Here is an 18774-nt window from a genome sequence, read left to right as displayed (position 1 = left end):
TCAGCAGCCTCAATTGGTTTTCCTTTATGTTGCTAGCTGGCCTTTTCTTACCTTTCTAGCTAACTCCACAGAGCATTGGTTACTATTTCTGATTCAGTATAAAGGTAGAGCTTTGGCCAGTTCTCTCTTTCAGCAGTGTCCAGGGCCAGCTGAATGGCTTTGAGTTCAACAAGTGCACTTGATTCACCTTCTCCTTCAGTAGCTTGTGTGACTCGTCGTGTGGGGCTCCCTGCAGCCACTTTCCACTTCTGGTTCATCTCAACCATGAGACAGAAACTGTCAGTGACAGGAGCGCAGTGTGTTTCTTGTGCTGGTAGTTGGTTGTATGGTGGAGCTTTTCAGCCTGGGTTACTTGTTACTGCTCCTTTTTGTTAGTGAGGCTAAAGTTTTTATCTTGTGGCCGGTTTTAAGTGTTTTTAAAATTTCAGGGTGATTTGTGTTTCTAATCCGGCCGTGTTGTGTGATGAGAGCAATCCATGGGCTCCATGTGGTGTGGGTGGCGTGGTGGGTAGAGGAGCCTTTTCTTTAAACATCCACCCCAGCACTGGGAGTCAGGGTGCCAGGAGGAGTTGTGCTTTTGTGATAATTTCTTTTGAGGTTGCTTGGACTTTCTTATTATAGGCGAATAAGACTTTGTTGGGGTTTTGTTTTTATTTTTGGTCAGTGTAGTTTGCTTCAGACTTTCTGTAACCTTGACTCAAGAATTCTAGTGCTCGGCCTGGAGTCTCTCCAGGCACCTTCTGCCAAAGGCTCCAGGACAAGCCATTGTTCCTGGCTGCAGAGTAAAGCACATTCCTCACCTCTGGTCCCGTCCTGACTGGGCCAAGGGCACTGCATGAGCAATTTTCTGCTTGGTCTGGGTGAAGGTTTGTTGCTGTTCAGGGCCACAGGTGGAATTGTTCTTGTTAGGGTGACCAGGCAGAGAGGGCTCACAATGTGGCTGCACTCAGGAATGCCTTCTCTAAAAACCTATGGCCCCTAGGAAAGCTTGTGTTTCCTTCTTGCTGGTTGGTGCAGACGCTGTGATGATCTCATTGATCATTTCAGTGGGGATCTGGCTCTGTCCATCTTGTCACTCTATTCCCAGGAACTGGATCTCTCAGGCAGGTCCCTTGACTTTGCTCTTGTCAATGGCAAAACCTCCTTCCAGCAGAATCTGGATGATCCTCTCTCCTTTCTCAAATACTTTTATTTCCTCCACACAATGATGTTATTGATGTATTGCCGATGTTTTGGAGCTTTACCCTTTTCCAGTGCAGCCTGGATCAGCCCGTGGCAGATGGTGGGGCTGTGTTTCCACCCCTGGGGCAGTCGGTTCCAGGTGTACTGCACGCCTCTCCAGGTGAAAGCAAACTGAGGCCTGCACTCTGCTGCCAAAGGAATGGAGAAAAATGCATTGGCAAAGTTAATGGAGCCACTTTGCTGCCTTGGGCTCCAGCTCGTACTGGAGATCCAGTGTGTCCAGCACGGCAGCACTCAGCACTGGAGAATCAACACTGGGAGAGAGAGGGGGTCTACCAACTGCTGATCAGAATCCAATTTTACTCTCAGCTACATATGCTTATATACCATTTTTAGGAAAGCTAGTAATTTTTTACCACATTGGTTGGGTTAAACATCACACAAACAAGCTTACACATTTGCAACATTTCTATCTGATTCCTTCTTCTTTCCTGTTACCAGTCTTGATCCAATATTCATGGAGTCTTCAAAGCTCTGTTTGCTCTTGCCAAGGCATCTTGGTTATCAAGCTGCTTATGTTAATTAAATCCACAGTACTCTGTCTTAGCTCCCACAGTGGAGTCACTTCTTTCAAGGCACAATAGCCTACAGTCAATTTCTATTGTCTGTCAGACTTGCCCACAGGCAAACTGGAGCTGTTAAAGGGTGAGTGGGTTTTACTGAGCACCCTTTGACTTTCTAGCCAAAATTTTATGGGTGGGGATAATGGCATCTTGATTCATCTGATACTGCTGGCTGTGTGCTGTTGAGATGTGTTGGGATCTGCCCAACGCGAGCAGGAGTCGCAACTGGTTCTTTTATGGATCTCAGAGTGCAAAAGACACAGCAGGGAACAAAACCAGTTTACTTTTGCACAAATGCACTTTATTTAGTGCCAACCAAAGTGCGATAGTGGGACAGAGAGAAAGAGAGAGAGAGAAAGGGGGGTCGAGATTATAGCTACCAAGACGGGCAGACGAATCCTCGTGGAGCCAGCCAATAGATGTCTGTTGCCGTCTGGGGAGATCTCAGGGGTCTTCTCTTAGAAAGTCACTTTTATAGTCCTTTCCCAAAGCGAGTGGCTTCTGGCCAAAAGGTGGGAAGATTTATGGACTATTGTATGTGGAGATCGTTACCCTGAGGAACAGGTGGAAACAGGATGCTTCAAGGCACACCAAACCATCTTTGTTGTTATGGACAGACGCAGGGCAGCCCATACCGGACCAGTCCATTGTTCTTCCATGTGTGGGAGCTTTGTTGAGTCAGCGCCCCGTGACTAGTTGTCATGAGAAACCAGTCCTGGCAGGCATCACCTGCGGAACAGTCACTTGGCGTTCCTCCCATCCCTGGCCAGCGCAGGCCTCAGGCGAGGGTCGTTGGGCAGAAACAGACGAGAGGCTCAGACAGACTCTCACATCACCCCGTGACCAACGAGCGTCGCTGAGAAACTCCATCAGCATGATGTTGTGACATTGTAGCATCTTCAGGACCCGTCATTGGTAGCATATCCTGAGAACAGGGAAAACAAAAAAAACAGGGATAAGAAGAGAAAGGGAAAAGGGAAAGGAAAAGGAAATAAAGACAAAGAAAAAATAAAAGCAAAATAATCACAACAAAATTGATTAAAACAATTTTCAAAACAAATCACAATCATATATAACTTTCAAAAAAATCAATATTAAAACAAATCAATAAAATAACATCCAAACAATTAAAATTAAAACAATTAAAATTAAAACAAATCAATAAAATAACATCCAAACAATTAAAATTCAAACAATTAGAATTAAAACAAATCAATATCAATTATAATATATTTTTATGATTAAAACAATTATTTTCCAAAACCATTTTCAATCAAAAGCTTAACATTACTAAAACTAATAATGACAATTATAACAAGCAACAAACAATTCTAATCAGTTTTCCATTAAAGGCCTGACTTTTACTGCTCGTGTAATTTGTCTGGTGCCAATAACTTTAGGGGTATCTTTAGCAGATGGAGTAGTGATCAAATTATGTGCTTCCATTGTTGATGCCAATTGTGTCAGCCGTTTTACCATTCTCCAATTCAGGATGTATAGAATGACTGACAAAACAAAACTGATCAAAACCAAAATCAAAAGCACAACGATGGGATGACACAATTTGTTTAGGATGACGGTAGCAGTAGGTGACCACCCAAAAAGAGTATCCCACCACCTGGGTTCAGCATCCCCTTTTACCCTTTCTAAGACCTGATGTATTTCTTTCACATCATGATGAACTGTCACCAGGGTCTTCTGTCCATTTTTCTTGATCTTTCCCAAGATGCCAATTAAGTCCTGGTGAAGCAACAATTGTTTAATCAAAGTAAGGTTCATCCCGATGGGAGCAGGCACTAACTGATGAATCAGTGTAAAATTGGATTGCAAAAGGTGATAAGACATACCGGAGCAGTATAGGAAAAGTCACAGCCCATGATTGTGGTAAAATTACAAACACAAAAATTTAAATGATTTTTTAGATCCACTGTTACATTTTCTACAAACACTGAGTTGCAAGCAGTTCTTACACACACACATCCATTTCCTATGTACACCAGCACTGTTGCAGGAGTCTCATCAAGGTGTATTTCAAAATGACAGATATTTTGCTCTGTGTCTAAACAGATGTCTTGGGCCACAATGGCATTGCTTTCCTAAATGAAACCCAGTTGCTCCCGAACAACACAAGATTCCAAATTAACAGTTTGCCATTTCTCACCAATTTAACGGGCCCATTCTCTATGCTCGAAAGGATAGAGAATAGTTCCATGGTGATTCAATCCTAATGCAATGATGGGGTATATCAAATGCACTGAAGCGTTGCGTATTGTCAACACAAAGGCTGTGGCTGTGTTTGTGCTGGGGTTGTAGGTAAAGTTTACCAGATTCCACCAGGACTGAAACTTCCTTTCAAAATCATTAGCATTGTCTCAAATTATTGTCCGGATTTCAGTAGGGAAGATGCCTTCTTCCCCTTCCATTATAATTGAGGCAACAACTGTTTGCATCCAAAGCTGTGCTTGGATAGAGCTGAGGGCTAAAGAGATGTTGTTTTGAGCAGTACCAAGAGCATCAATTATCAATTTGTGATCATTTACATTTGCCTTTTCCCAATCTGGTAAAATGTTTGATAATAACCACTGTTGCATCCCCAGGGCTGTTAAAGAGGACTGCAGAGGTTGTTTCAATTTGGTCAGGTCTCTGGTGGTGGCAACCAATTTGTTCATTAATACCTCTGAATCAATGCTATTTAAAATTCCCAATCCTGTTCCCACAACACCGATTATGTCCCTTCTCATGCGTTTTTTAGAAGGAGTCCGCTTCCACAGCCAGGTGGTCCACCCCTGAAACGAAGTTTGTAAAAAAGGTGAACATTTTGGCTGAATTTCTGAAACATTGTTCTGCATCAATAATTTAACTTGTTTAAGGAACCATGCCGGGTTAAATGATATTTGTTGTTGTCCAGTTTTTTTTAATTATGTAAGGCCCAATTTCAAAAATCTTTGGCTTCAGCACAACCGGTGGTTGGGTAGTGGATGTTACAGGCGTTACAACATTGACATCAAGTTCGCCCCAGTGTTTAGTGTTGTTCTCACCACATAACACCTTGTGAAAGAGCTGCAGATCAGTTAGGTTCAACCAACAATTCTGATTTTGAGTCTCACAATGTAAGACATGGCCATGAGATCCTATAGCAGAGCTATGTATGGGTTCAACAAGAGATCCAACAATTAATTTACATCGGATGGCAACATCAGAACCTTGTACTAGTGTAAGGGGAGGAAAAACTTTGTTTTTTCTGTCCTAAGGGAAACTGCATACCAGGGTTTATCATTACCGCAGTTAACACAGGTTTTGCTATAGCATTTATTTTGAACTTGTAAGTCAGACCTTGTAAACCTAATGGATCTGTCGGGTCTTTTTGCCAATTACATGTCACATAGGTTGGTTTCATTAAGGTGAAATTGTGCCAGCAGTCGGTAGGTTCATGCTCACAAAGCTTGGTAATTTCAACAATGTTGGTGCTGGGGTCTAAGGTGTAATTACCAACATTATCCTGCCGACAACACAACAAAAAATGAGTTTGTCTTTTGCATCTCCAAGCTTTAGTGGGACAAAGTTTCTCTGTAATGTCGGGGTGCAAACTACTCGTTATGTTTGGTTCCAAAAGGTTTCTACTTACTGCAATGGAGGTGACTTTCTCATGGGAGGATCCCTCTACCTTTCTGCATCCTACCTCAATGTTTTCACCAATTGTCCCAGTTAGCATCTGGACCCAGTCCTTTCAATCCCAGTCCCACTCATTTTGATGGTATACCTCAGAGTCATGCAACACTACGGTTGCTAAGTTTGGACGACGACCTCCAGGGTAGGATCCTTGAGCACTGGTGTACCTGATGGTAGAATGAGTCCATGGCCATTCAGCTGGGCTTTGGCCATGTAGGTATGGTAGGATGTAGAGGAGTATTATTACTGTTAGCATGGCTATCTGGCATTTATGTCATTCCAAATGTCCCTCGGCGTTCACCTGCAATTATAAACACAGTAAAAACTGCCATCTAGTGGCAGTGCGTTAGAATGATGGAATAATCCAACGGGTATTTATCCGATGCTGTTTTCCTACAGCATCAGATGCTACCCATGCAAATTTATTCAAAGGAGTTTTCAGTACAAGTGGTACCTCTCCTACCATAGGGAGGTCTACTAGGACAGGTTGTCCAGGATAATGGGCTGTATCCTTAGGATTAGCAGGTCCTTTTAATGAAGGAATTATGGTTAGAGCTTTGGGGCAAAAAGCATTGAGTTTTGGGCACCCATTCACCCCCCATCTTTCATTAACACCTTGAACGGCTTTAGGCAGCCGCTCATCCCAGTTTCCTTCCTGTGGTTTCAGAAGCCGTTTCAGGAGACCATTGGTCCTTTCTAGGATTCCGTTGGCTTGAGGGTAGTAAGGGGTGTGGAAAACCCATTTTATCCCTTCACTTTGTGCCCAATCTTGCACTACTTTAGCAGTAAAGTGAGACCCATTATCAGATTGAATTTCTTGTGGTTTTGGGAAAGTCCCAAACCATATCTGCAATGCTTTAACAGTATTTTCTCCTGAAGCCCTTTTGAAGGCCTCAGCCTGTACCAATCCTGACATTATCTCAACTCCTACTAACACAAAATGTTTTCCTCCTGATCGCTTAAAGGGACCAATGTAATCTACCTGCCATGCATCCCATAAGTCTTTCCCTCCTCTCAAGTGTAATGGGTCATCCTCTAAAGGATGTCTCTCCAGCCGTTTGCGACACTGCTCGCAGGCTGATACACAAGTTTTACACATTTCTCTGGTAACAGGCCAACCTCGAGCATGAGCTTCTTTGTACAAATCCTTTGCACCTGTGTGTTGTCTTTTTACATGTACCCACTCTAGCAACCGTTCACAATCTTCAATGATTTCTTCCTTTTTCAGGGGGCTCAATCCTGCTAATTCATCAGCTCTGTTATTCCATTCTCCTGCTGGATTCCCGTCTGTCTGGTGAGAGGCTACCCACCCCATGGCAAAACTTCCCTGACTTGCAATTTCTAAAATGTCTTGCCATTTTTCTTTCTGCCACACTGGAATCCTATTAACTTCCCAATCATTCTGTTGCCAAAAGTCAACCATTCTGTACAGCCTTTAAAAACAGCATAAGAATCAGTGTAAATACAAACAAGGGAAGTATTTTGTTTTTCCTTTTGAAAAATACTCCAAACAGCTGTGAGCTCTCCAATTTGAGCACTGCCTTCCCCTTCTGTGATGATCTGCTCACCGGAGGAAGTGTGTAAGGCTACAGCTTTATATTTCCACACCTTTCCTTCTCTTTTGGCTGAAGCATCAGTAAACCAAGCATTCGCTGTCTGCTCAGGTGAGAAGGGAGGGGCTACCTTGATTACTGAAGCTGGTTTTTCCTGGCTGCTGTTCAAGTTCTCTGTTTCTTGTATTGACAAATTTTTTACAGCGCCTTCAGTGATTGAAAAAATATGACAGTAGTGTTCTATTTGAACATACCATTTTCTCACAGAGGCCCGTTGGGCAACCCCTTCTGGAGGAGGGGTCCCAGAGGTAACTGTTTTAATGACTTTTAAAGGACCTCTTAATACAATTGGCTGCTGTCTTGTGATTTTTTTCTACTTATATCAGAGCCAAACTGACAACAAACACTCCTTTCTCCCAAGTTGTGTATCTTTTTTCAGCGTCTTTAAAGCCACGGGAGTAAAAACTAACAGGTCTTGTCAGGCCTTCAGGCCCCCTCTGCCATATGTGTACAGACAACTCTGAAGAAGCGAAACCCCATTCCACCTGGAAAGGATCTGTTGGGTGAATAGGGCCTAGGGCCTGATGGGCTGTTGCTTCAAAAATCAATAATTGTAATACTTCCTCCTGGGCTCGGCTCCAGTCCCATTTCATCCCTCTTCTTAGCAGATTATAAAGAGGCCTAGCAATAACTGAAAAATCTGGAATGTGTTTTCTCCAAAATACTAACAATCCTAAAGCTTGTTGGAGTTTCTTTTTGGATTCAGGCATTTTAATCTGGTCTAAAGAGGTTAACGTATAAAGTGGGATACATGTCATTCCGCCTTTCCAGAAAATCCCCAAAAATTTGACTTCCTGTGAGGGTTTCTGTATTTTTTCTGAAGGAATCTTCAAACCAAGGCTTTCTAGGTGGGAAATTATTTTCTGTTGCACATCCCTCATTTCTTCTTTTTCTTCTCCTCCTATCAATACATCATCTATGTATTGGTACACAGCTACAGTGTCAGGTTTGGGTATGGTTTCTAGCTCTTGGACTAAGGCGTGGTGGGCTAAGGTGGGAGAGTGTCGGTACCCTTGAGGTAACCTAGTAAATGTGTATTGTTGTCCTTCCCATGTGAAAGCAAAACGATCCATGTCTTCTGGCTGTATAGGTATCATAAAAAAACATGTCTTTTACATCTATTACAGCCATGAAGGTGTGAGAAACCAGTCCTGGTAGGCATCACCTGCGGAACAGTGACTTGGCGTTCCTCCCATCCCTGGCCAGCGCAGGCCTCAGGCGAGGGTCATTGGGCAGAAACAGATGAGAGGCTCGGACGAACTCTCACACCATTCCAAGTCTTTGTTATCAAATCTGTGGAGTGATGTTGCTGCAGGAGCAGCACCCTGAGTTCAGTGGGAACAACTGCAGAGCACTGCCGAACAACTGCCACAGCAGTGGGCATGGTGAGAGACTCGCCTCCACTGCCATGGCCATCCAGCCATGGGGAGATCAGCTGCTGGGGCTGCCCCTACTCTGCCAAGAGCAGTCTACCCCCAGTATGTGGACTGTGTGGCCATGATTTTGACAGAAAGTGGAAAATGCATTGTTTGAAGATATTTTAATGTTGTCTAACATCACCTGACTGGAGCAGCTTGGTACGCAGAACACCCTGTGGGCAGAGCCATGGCAGGGATGGGTGGCTGTCACTTGTACTGGCAGTGTCATTTTTCCAGGCAGGCTCCTGATATAGCTGCAGGGAAAGGCACCAGCTGTTGAATCAGGCCCAGGGAGGAGCAGCAGCAGTTCATTGAGGAGACCATGATCTGCAGAGAGCCCCTCACCCCCTTTGCTTTCCCATGGCAGCACAAGATGATTCCACTGCAGGTGAAGGGCTGTAGCAGACTGGATACTCCTTCAGGCAGGGCTTGCTGCAATCTTGTTCCTGCAGCTATGCTGGGAGGATGTTTGCTGCAGCAGGGGTGTCCATGCCCAGGAATGCTGCTTGGCTTAGAGAGGCAGAGTGTGCACAAAAGCTGCATTCAAAGCACTCACATTCATGAGCCCCCTGAGCCACTGGCAAGTGCAGCAGCTCTTCCTCATTCTGTGCAAGTGAGAGCCCAGCCCTGGAGCCTGTCCCCGGGAACAGGGAAACTGTTGGGGATGAGGAAATAGATGTGAAGGTTTAAGGCCTCTTCCTTTGTTTAGATAATGCCAAATGCCACAAATACCAAGGAGCTAACAGACATCTTGTTTATAGTATGTCAGGAAAGGTTTAAAGATAAGGTTTATAGATCAGAAAGCCATAAAACATGGTAATAGTGCAATTCCTATAAGTTGCATGCAAATATTAGGAAATCGGTATTTTGTAGTAGATTGGTTAATGGAAATTAGAATATTCAACATTGAAGAATACTTATTGTATTGTAAATGGGAAATCGCTCTCTTATCCTCTCTCTTATCCTCTCTCTTATTCTCTCTATGCTCTATTCTCTCTACTCTCTTATTCTCTCTTACACTCACTCCCTCATATACCCACACCCTTACAATAAACTACAAACTTCATGACCAGAATATAGCGAGCTCCTGAGTCTGTCCTGATGACCGTCCACCCAACTTTAACACCCACAGATAACATTCTAAGGATGTGTTTAAGTTTAGGGTAAATTTTAGGAAAAAGACTTTTAAAGGGCCCCCTCTCCCCCTTACAATTCTTTTTTTCACTAAGCTCGGAAAGAATTTTTTTTAGGGGAAAGTGAAAAAAACTTTTTATTAACAAAATACAAAAGAAACACTTCCCAGCACAGACCTAAATTGAGATTAACTCGGCAGATTTTCGCCGGGAAGGGCAGCAGAGCTTTTTTGGCAGACTTTTAAAGGTGGTCTTTGAAGTTTAGATTTGTTTCTTTTGGAGCTGGTGCATATCTTAGGGATGGGGGGGGGGGGGGGGGAAAGGGAGAGGGGCAGTTTAGGTAGCCGGGGGAAAAGCAGCTGAGCAGCTGAGGGGAGGGGGGCAGGGGGGCAGCAGAAGCAGCAGCTAAAGCAGCGAGCGAGCAGCGAAAAGCAGCAGCAAAAAGCCTAAAAAGTTGAAAAACACCCGGCTAGATAAAACAGCCCGGGGGAGGGGCCGGCAGCTCTATGGTAGAAAGTAGGAAAAAAAGCTAGTTAAAACATAACCCATAACAGGATGGTTCTGAATTTTCAGGGACAGTCAAAATGAGAATCATTTTGAGGCTGATGTTGCAGTGTTGGTTTTGGGTGTGTCTGCAGGAAAGAAAGCAGGAATAAACCCCTGAAACAATGAAGGAGAACCTTTGCATGGCCAATTTCCACCCAACAGACACACTGATCATATTGGCCCACTAAATACTGGGGGCAGTGAATGAAGAGTGAAAAGCTTCTTTGAGGAGGTAGAAGAGATGAGACTTGAAGAAATAATTTTGCTGATGCAGGAAAAGAGATCAGACCCACTGGTTCCTTGGCTCATGCTCAGTTCTGCCAAATCAAGCATGATTAGTTTTAACCACTCTGTTGGAGAGTATTTCAGAAGAACTTGCCCCATGCTATTTCCATTACGAAAATTTTGAATTGTCAGGAAGTGCCAAGATCAGAAGTATTTTGAGGCAAATCCTGTTTATGTTGTGTTTCAGTGTCTCTGCAATAAAGAAAGCAGGGAATAAACCCCCGAAGCAATGAAGCAGAGCAAAGGTGGAATGTTTGGATGGTCAGTTTGTTCCCTAATGACATCAGCCAACTGAATTCAGGGGTCATCTACTGGGGAGTGCAAAGTTTTTTTTACTTCCAATACCTGGTTGTGTCCCAGCACTTTATTTGTTGTGAAGAGAAATAAACAAAATCCCCAGCCAACAAGCTGTAGCCCAGAACTGAGTGGGAATGACAGAAATGAAGGCCTTGAAAAGTAGCTTTGGAAAGCATCAGTTTTCTAGACAGTGTCAAACCCTCAGGCTCTGCTAGGCCCAGGCCTGGCCACCTGTGGAAAAAGAAGGGAAGGGGATGGAGCTGGGATGGGGGTTCTGTGGCCATGGAAACAAGAGAACCAGGGGCGAGCACGTCACAAAGGGGCAGCCCCGCGCTGGGGCTGGGAAGGTTGTGGGTGACACGGACACAGCGGCTGGAGACGCAGCAGGAGACGCATCTGGCTCTGCTGTCTGTGCCCACTGCTGGCTATTGGAGTCACCCCACCTTGTTCTAGGGCTGGGGACTAGCTCCTGATGCTGTCTATCCCAGAGAGTTCCCAAATTCAACCGAGATACATCTGTGAGACAGAAACACGGGTCCAAACATGGATTCTACTGCAAAAGGAAAGGCCACAGAAGGAAAAGGTGAGGACAGAAAGGACCTGAAAGGCCTGACCAAAATGGAGAAAAATCCCACCAGTGTTCAGGGAAAATTGGTCCATGGTGGTCAGTGCTGGCCCTGTGTCAGCGTTGGTGGCTGACAGCTACAGGTAATCCTGCAAGGACGCCCATGGCATCACAACATTCTGTCATTAGTTTACTCTGCTTTCTCCTTTTTCACAGTAGCCAAATCCCTCATACTCTCAGCCAGGACAGGGACTGTGGCCACAGATGACCTCAAATTGAACATGGTCAGGAGATGCAAGTCCTGTTTCTTTCTTAGCCATCAATGTTGGGTCTCACTACAGATAAGTTTCCTGTTCTTCCTCTGCTTGGTGATTGGGTCCAACACTGAGGATGATATTACGGTGCTATAAAAACACCAGCAAGGCCTGCCTGCTTACTGAGAGCTCTTTGAGGTTTGCAGAAATAGCAGTCACAGCTGTGTGGGTCTTTACTGGATATTCACAAAAGGCCAACATAAAGAAGAAACCTTTCCTCCCCTCTTATCATTGGAGCTTTCCACCTTTCTCTACAGACATGATGACTCAATAGTGTTCAGAGGAATTAAACACAGGCTAGATCCATGAAAAATTAAAACAAAAAATTTTCTCAAGAATTCAAAACTCCCTCTAGAGCTTCAACCATTGGACATGTATATGGTATGATAAAGGAGGAGGGTCATCAAACTCACCTGTTCCCTTGTGAACATGGCTCAGCCTCACACAGAGGTAAGGTGGGAGCTGGACCACTCTCTGGCAGGAGGGTCTTGTGCCAGCCTGGAGAGCCTGTGCACATTGCCAGGGAACAGTTCTGCCCTGCAGGTGCCCCCTGCCATGAGCTGTGCTGCTCCCAGTGCCCTGTGGAGCTGTAGGGCTGCTCAGCTGTGGGGCAGGGAGAGGAGCAGGAGGCTGCATGTGCAGCTGAGCCATTGCTGGAAAGCACAGGGCTCTGGCCTCTCTGCTGTCTCAGGGCAGCACAGATGCCAGGCTGTTGCCCTGGGAGCTCTGTGCAAGTGGGTCAGGGTGTGGCCCTGGCCTCCCCCAAGGAGTTGCTGGCAAGAGCATGTTTTCCTGGGCAGCTATTTAGAAGTTTCCAGGAAATGTGTCCCATGGAATATGGAGCTTCAGATACTTTAGGTTGGCATTGCAGCCTCTGTTACCATTTGTGTCTCCACTTTGCAGGTCTATCTCCCAACAGTGCTGCCAAGAATCTTTCCAGGTCACCTCCCTCTATGCTCCTTCCCTCCAAGCCATTGCCTCCCATCCAGAAGAGCTCTCCTTCCAGGCAGCCAAGCCCAATGTGCAGTGGAGAGAAAGAGGGAGGGAAAAATAGCATTGGCTACAAAGATATCAGTAGAAACAACCAGGAGCTGAGTTCAGAGGAAAAAGGGCATGAGGTAAGGAGACCAAGCTAAGTCCTGTGTGATAGATTGTCACTTTATGCACTATAGTGATTCCTAGAGAGGCTGATCTGGAACAGACACTAGTCAGAGTTAAAAGAATAAACTAGGTATGTATTAAGAGGCCTTAAAAGGATACACCTTGGGCAGTAGAAGAGTCTGGCCAAAGCTACACCCAGGATGGATCCAAGATGGATCCTGCACACAAGTTTTTACACTTTTGTAAGCATTGGTCCGTCAACATATTGGGGTTAATTGTCCAGTTACAGCTTCAGGTCACAAAGTTCCATCATCCTGGTCCACTCCCTTCACTTTGCCATTGTTTATGCTTTTTGGATATCAGTTCTCCTTGATTCTCAAACTGAAGTAGTAATTTTATTTAAAACTCTACTGTGGAGAGAACCTATTGACACTTAATATGAAGTTCGGAGTCCCACACCAAGTCAGCACAGAATCTGGGAAATGTGAAAGCTAAAACTTAAAGAATCAATAGGAAGGAGTCTGAGAGCTTATCCTGTGGTGTGAGCCCAGGGAAGCAACTGAGCCAAGGAAGAGCTCACCTGGACACTGCACTTCAGGCTGTCTTTGCAATGGGGGTGTAGTGCACACTTCACGTCCTCAGCATGTACCAATTACAGGAGAGATCCTTCAATGGTTTCTGGGCTCTGTCATGGCCCCTGCTCTGCCTTATTGCTGAGAAAACCCCAACAAGCAGTCAGAGCAGCTCAAGTTGTCCCATCTGACCAAGCAATCCTCCTACATTCAGTAACCTACGGGTATCTGTGAACCATGTCTGTCTTGGTGGTGTTTTAAGTCAACTCTGTCTGCTTGGGAAGGAAAAAGGTGTTTACTGGAACAGTAAGGCAGTCCTGCACAGTCAGTTCCAGGTTCTTTCAGCTTCTGAGTTGTGCAGCCATGGCCTTCTGCACAGTTGTCTCTGATTTTATTTCTAGACTTCATCAGCTTCTAGGCATCTGTGTGCCTTGGCATGGCTTTGTCCAGAGGGAAAGGATGGGTGGTGGCCATGGGGAGAGCAGCCCAGAGCCCAGCCACACGATTGCCTTTGCAGCAGGGCCAGCACCTGCAGTTGTTTTGGGTTTGCCGTGGGGTGCAGGAGGAGGCAGGTGAACAACAGCTTTGGTAAAGAGAATGTCCAATGAAAGGCTCGTGTTATTGATGTCAGCCTTGATGAGAAAGGGCCCAATGTATCCCTGACAGGATCTGATCCTTTCACTGGAGTTTGAACAAGTCCTGATTTGGCACTTTAGCTGTGCCAGAAATGATGGGATACTAAGCAAGGGTGTGCATATGCCCCCAGTGCCTCCACTCCCCTTCCTGGCCATGGCATGGGGCCTGGAGAAACCTGGGCTGGCAGAGACCTTCCAGAGAGCAGCAGGGCAGGGAGCTCTGCTGAACTTCCTGGATGCCAGTGAGCCTGAGATGTTGGAGGTGTGGAAACTGGAGAGCAGCGAGCATCCCGAGAGCTCAGCAGCTTCTGGGCTGAAAGGCTGCTGGGGAACTGAAAGAAAGAAGGGCAGCAGCAGAAGAAATGAGGGGCTTGAGAAAAGCAGGTTTTGACACCCTGAAGCATGGTTTTCTGGGGATGTGGCTGGAGATTTGCAGTGGCTGAGGTTCCTAAGGGGCAGGGATGGAACAGTGATCTAAACCCATTCCCATACTATCCAAAAGGCCAGTGGAGGCAGTGGTGCCCCTGAACATACTGATGCCAAACATGTGGATTCCAGATGTGGATGTTCTTTCTGACCCCCCCGGTGCTCTACAGGCACCTAACTCCCACAGCTCTATAGGCTCCTGCTCTGAGCTCTTAGGCTCTTACTTGTCAGGTAATCTTCTAAATAAGCAAAGCAGCTAATAGTTAAAATGAATATTTATTACAAAGCACATCTTACTGCAAAGCACATCAGTCTCAAAAGGCAATACCAAAAGCAATGGCAAGCAATGGCAAAAGCAGTAGCAATAAGCAAATGGCTAGAAGCCAGAATGGCTAAAAGCAACACCTCTCCCAATACATACTGTTATATAGCATTTTTCCAACAAGCTAAGATGAAAACTCAGACCACCACTCTTTAACCTGTTAGAATTCTAGTTTCTTAGCTCACCAGCTTATGTATAACACTATACATAGAATCTATCTAAGAAATGCAAGCAATATTCTTACTATAACTCTATTATGTCTAAGTCCTGTCAACAACTGTGGGCTTAGAGCCTCTACTGAAGATATCAGTGTTTTTGCAACCTTCAGCAGAACACAAGCTACTGCTGTGGAATCCAGACCTTTTACTCACTAAAGACATCAGAACTCACTCAAAAAGTTATTCAATCCCTGCACTCTAACTTCTCTCTGAAGAATTAAGAGAGACCCCTAACTCACTGGCTCCAACACATGGCCTTCCAGCATTTGCCAATCAGACTCATCATCCCAGGTAACAGTGGCCTTCCCTGTTTTGCCTGACTTGTCAGTGAAAGCAGCAGAACCTTGCACTGGCATCCAACTACATTTGGGTCTCAAAGACAACTTAATTGTCTTTGCTACTTGCAGTAGCTTATGGCTGGGCAGATGACAAGCAATCTGTCCTGTAAAATCTTGCAGTGCACTTTGCAATTAACACTATGAACAAAGCCTCCTTCAAAGACCTCTTGCTCCACAGGAAATACAATCCTTGTGGGGTCTACTGCGATCAAGTGCACGCATCATAGACAGCATTTGATTATCAGTCAGGCAAACAATTCCAACACCATCCTTGCCATCTTTTGCAGCTGATGCGGCATAATAACCCACTCCAGAATGTGCAAAGAATCAGACCATGTGTCATTCCGCTGGCCAATGATACCTGTAGGATGTAAATCCAGATTGGTGATAAACACAGTGATATCAATGGAAGGATCTACTTGGTATACCTGATGAGTAGAAAGACCTTGCTGCAGCCTGCTGCAGTGTGTTGGGCTACAATGACAATCCTGTGGCAAAACTTTCCATTGATATCTCTGCCCTGGCTCAGAATTCTTCACTTCAGGCACCGTAAAAACAAATTTTGGCCTATCTTCAGGACACAAGGCGATTGTGAAAAAGCAATCCTTCAAGTCAATGACCAAAATGTCCCATCCAGCAGGGAGTATGGTGGGCAAAGGCATGCCAGGCTGCAATGCCCCCATGCTCTCCATCACTGCATTTGAACCAATTGACGAAGGGCTATCAACTTAATTTCTGGTATGAACCACTAGTTCTGCCAAACAGGGTCATCAGTCAACCACCACAAAGGCATAGGATAATTCCTGCCCTTCACCTCAATAACTCCGATCAGAAATTTGCCTCAATTCGCACTCCCCAGGCTGCCAAACCTCCAAGATGAATTTGAGGTGGGGGGGTGCCTTGTATTATCAGAGTGCACAAGATCTGTGGGTGCTGATCAGAGATATTATTGTGATGCATGAAAAGCAAGGAAAATACCTTTCAGCCAATTTAGTCAAGAGGATATGTTTATTTCAGTGCTGGGCGAACCTGTGGGATGCCTCCAAAAGATGTGTGGGCCCTCGGCAGTTTTTGGTCCTTCATTTATTCACTAAAATCATGCATATTCAAAAACATCTAAAAACATTTATTACCTCTCACCGCCCTTTCCCCACTTAGTATTAAAATTAGCTGCATACTCATTGCGGCTGCGTAGTATCCCCTTGGTTTTGGGGAGGTGGTCTTCAATTTGAGTTGGAGGGTTGTAAGAGATGAAGTAAGGATCGTCTACCTCACTCTAAACTCTCTACCTCTGTCTCGTTACCATGACTACCTGACTTGTTAGTCCTTTTATTCATTTATTGTTTTCAGTGTCAAAATTTATAATTGATGGGTTTCTTTTGGCTAACTCTAAGCATTTTCTAATGTATGTCAGTTTCACTTATTGCTTCCATATGTATATTTTGCTGGTTCTGCATATTACATGACCAGACTTTGTTAACTTCTAATCCCCCTGCTAGGATATATATGTTTAAGGGTTACATTCCTAACCTCTAGCTCCTAAGTTTTTCAAGATATCTACCCCATAACTCATTCCCTAAACATGCAATTCTCAAAACTATAAAATAATAGTACAAATATTATGGCTCATTCCCCCCTTTTCTATAAAATTAGTAAGTTTTTTTACTAGTACCTAACTTCGTTATCCTCATACTGAGGCACGGTGTCTCTTAAAACCGCTCTGAATGCTCTCGTCAATGAAGTTAGAATTGCTACTCGTTGCAATATCCTCCAATTCCAAATGAACATTTTAATAGACATAATCATACTAACACCAACTAAAATTAATAGTACAATAATTGGATGAACCAATGTGTTGAGTATTCCAGTTCCTTAAGGTGACCATCTGAAGAGCGCATCCCACCAATGGTAAGAGGTGTCTACTTCCAATCTTTTGAAAGCTCTTCTTATGGTTTCTGTGTTGTGGTGTAGTGTAATCAGAGTCTTTCTCCCTTTGTTCTTAATTTATTTGAGAACCTCCTTTAAGTTCTCATGCTTCAATAGCTGATTGACTAAAGTAAAATTCATCCTCATAGATACAGGCGATATTTCCTGTACTGAAGTCAGATTTGCTTTTATATATTGGTGCGATATCACAGGTGCTTGATAAGAAAAGTCACAACCTTCAATTCTAACAAAGTTGCAAATACACAGATTGGACTGGGTTTCATTTATAGCTAATTCGTCTACCCAAATTTTGGAGCATGGTGTTCTGAGACACACACAATCCTGGCCTCTGTACACAAGTAAGGTTGTCTGGTTGGCCAAGTGAACTTCAAAGTGGCAAATGCTTTTCTCTGTATCCAGACAGGTATCTTGGTCATTATTTATGTTTCCTTCACATATAAACCCCAATTGTTTTCTCAATGTACAAGAATCTATATTAATAGTCTGCCATTTCCCTTCGGCCTTCTGTGCCCATTTCCTGTGCTCGGAAGGGAATAGGATGGTTCCTTCATGGTTCAATCCTAAGGTAATTATTGGATGTGTCAGATTCACTGATGCATTATATATAGTTAGAACAAAGGCAGTTACCATACTTGTTACAGGATGATAAGCGAAATTAACTAGGACCCACCATGACTGAAGCACTTTTTCTAAATCAGAAGCATTATCCCAAACTATTCTGTGAATCTCCACAGGGAATGTGCCTCTACCATCTTCCCTGATAATCGAGGCAGCTACGGATCGCATCCAAAATTGTGCTTGTACATATCTAAGGGCTAAGGACATGTTTTTATTTGCTGCTCCCATTGCATTCACTATTAGTCCGTGGTCTTGTTCTTCTATACTCTCCCACTCCGGTAACATTTTGGAAAATTTCCACTGTCTAGTACCTAAGGCTAGTAGAGAAGATTGTAGAGGTTGTTGTAATTTAACTGTGTCGCTACCAGTTGCAGCCAATTTATCCATTAACACTTCTGAGTCCATAGTGTTCAAGATTCCCAATCCTGTCCCTAGTATCCCAGTAAGATCTCTTTTCTGTCTCAGCATATCAGCAGCATGTTTCTGTAACCAAGTGGTCCGATCCATAAAGGAAGTGGTAAGGATTGGGGTACATTCTTATTGTATAGCAGAAGCATTTACTTGTATTTCCATTTCTACTTGCTTCAGGGACCACTCTGGATTCGGTAATCATCTTTGGGTCCCTACTCTCTTAATAGCACAAGGTCCAATTTTGTTAATTATTGGCTGAATTGTTCTCCTTGAGGTAGTTTGGGTTTGAGTGGCTGTGTTTTCTTCTTGTCTCTGGGTCAGTGGATTTTCTGCAGCTTCATCCATTTAGGGTTCAATACAATCCTGAGTAATATTGTAATCTAATCTACACCCCTTAACTGCACACCTTCAATTTTAAGTCTGAACTCAGGACAGGTAGATAAACAGGTTACACAACATCCAGAATCAATTCAAAGTCGTTCATAGGATTCTGGTGATACTTATGAAATCCAACCTGAACAAACGCTTATTCACAACTCCA

This window comes from Erithacus rubecula (genome assembly GCF_903797595.1).
Source record: "Erithacus rubecula genome assembly, contig: scaffold_98_arrow_ctg1, whole genome shotgun sequence".
Taxonomy (NCBI): domain Eukaryota; kingdom Metazoa; phylum Chordata; class Aves; order Passeriformes; family Muscicapidae; genus Erithacus; species Erithacus rubecula.
Note: the sequence above shows the minus strand (reverse complement) of the source record.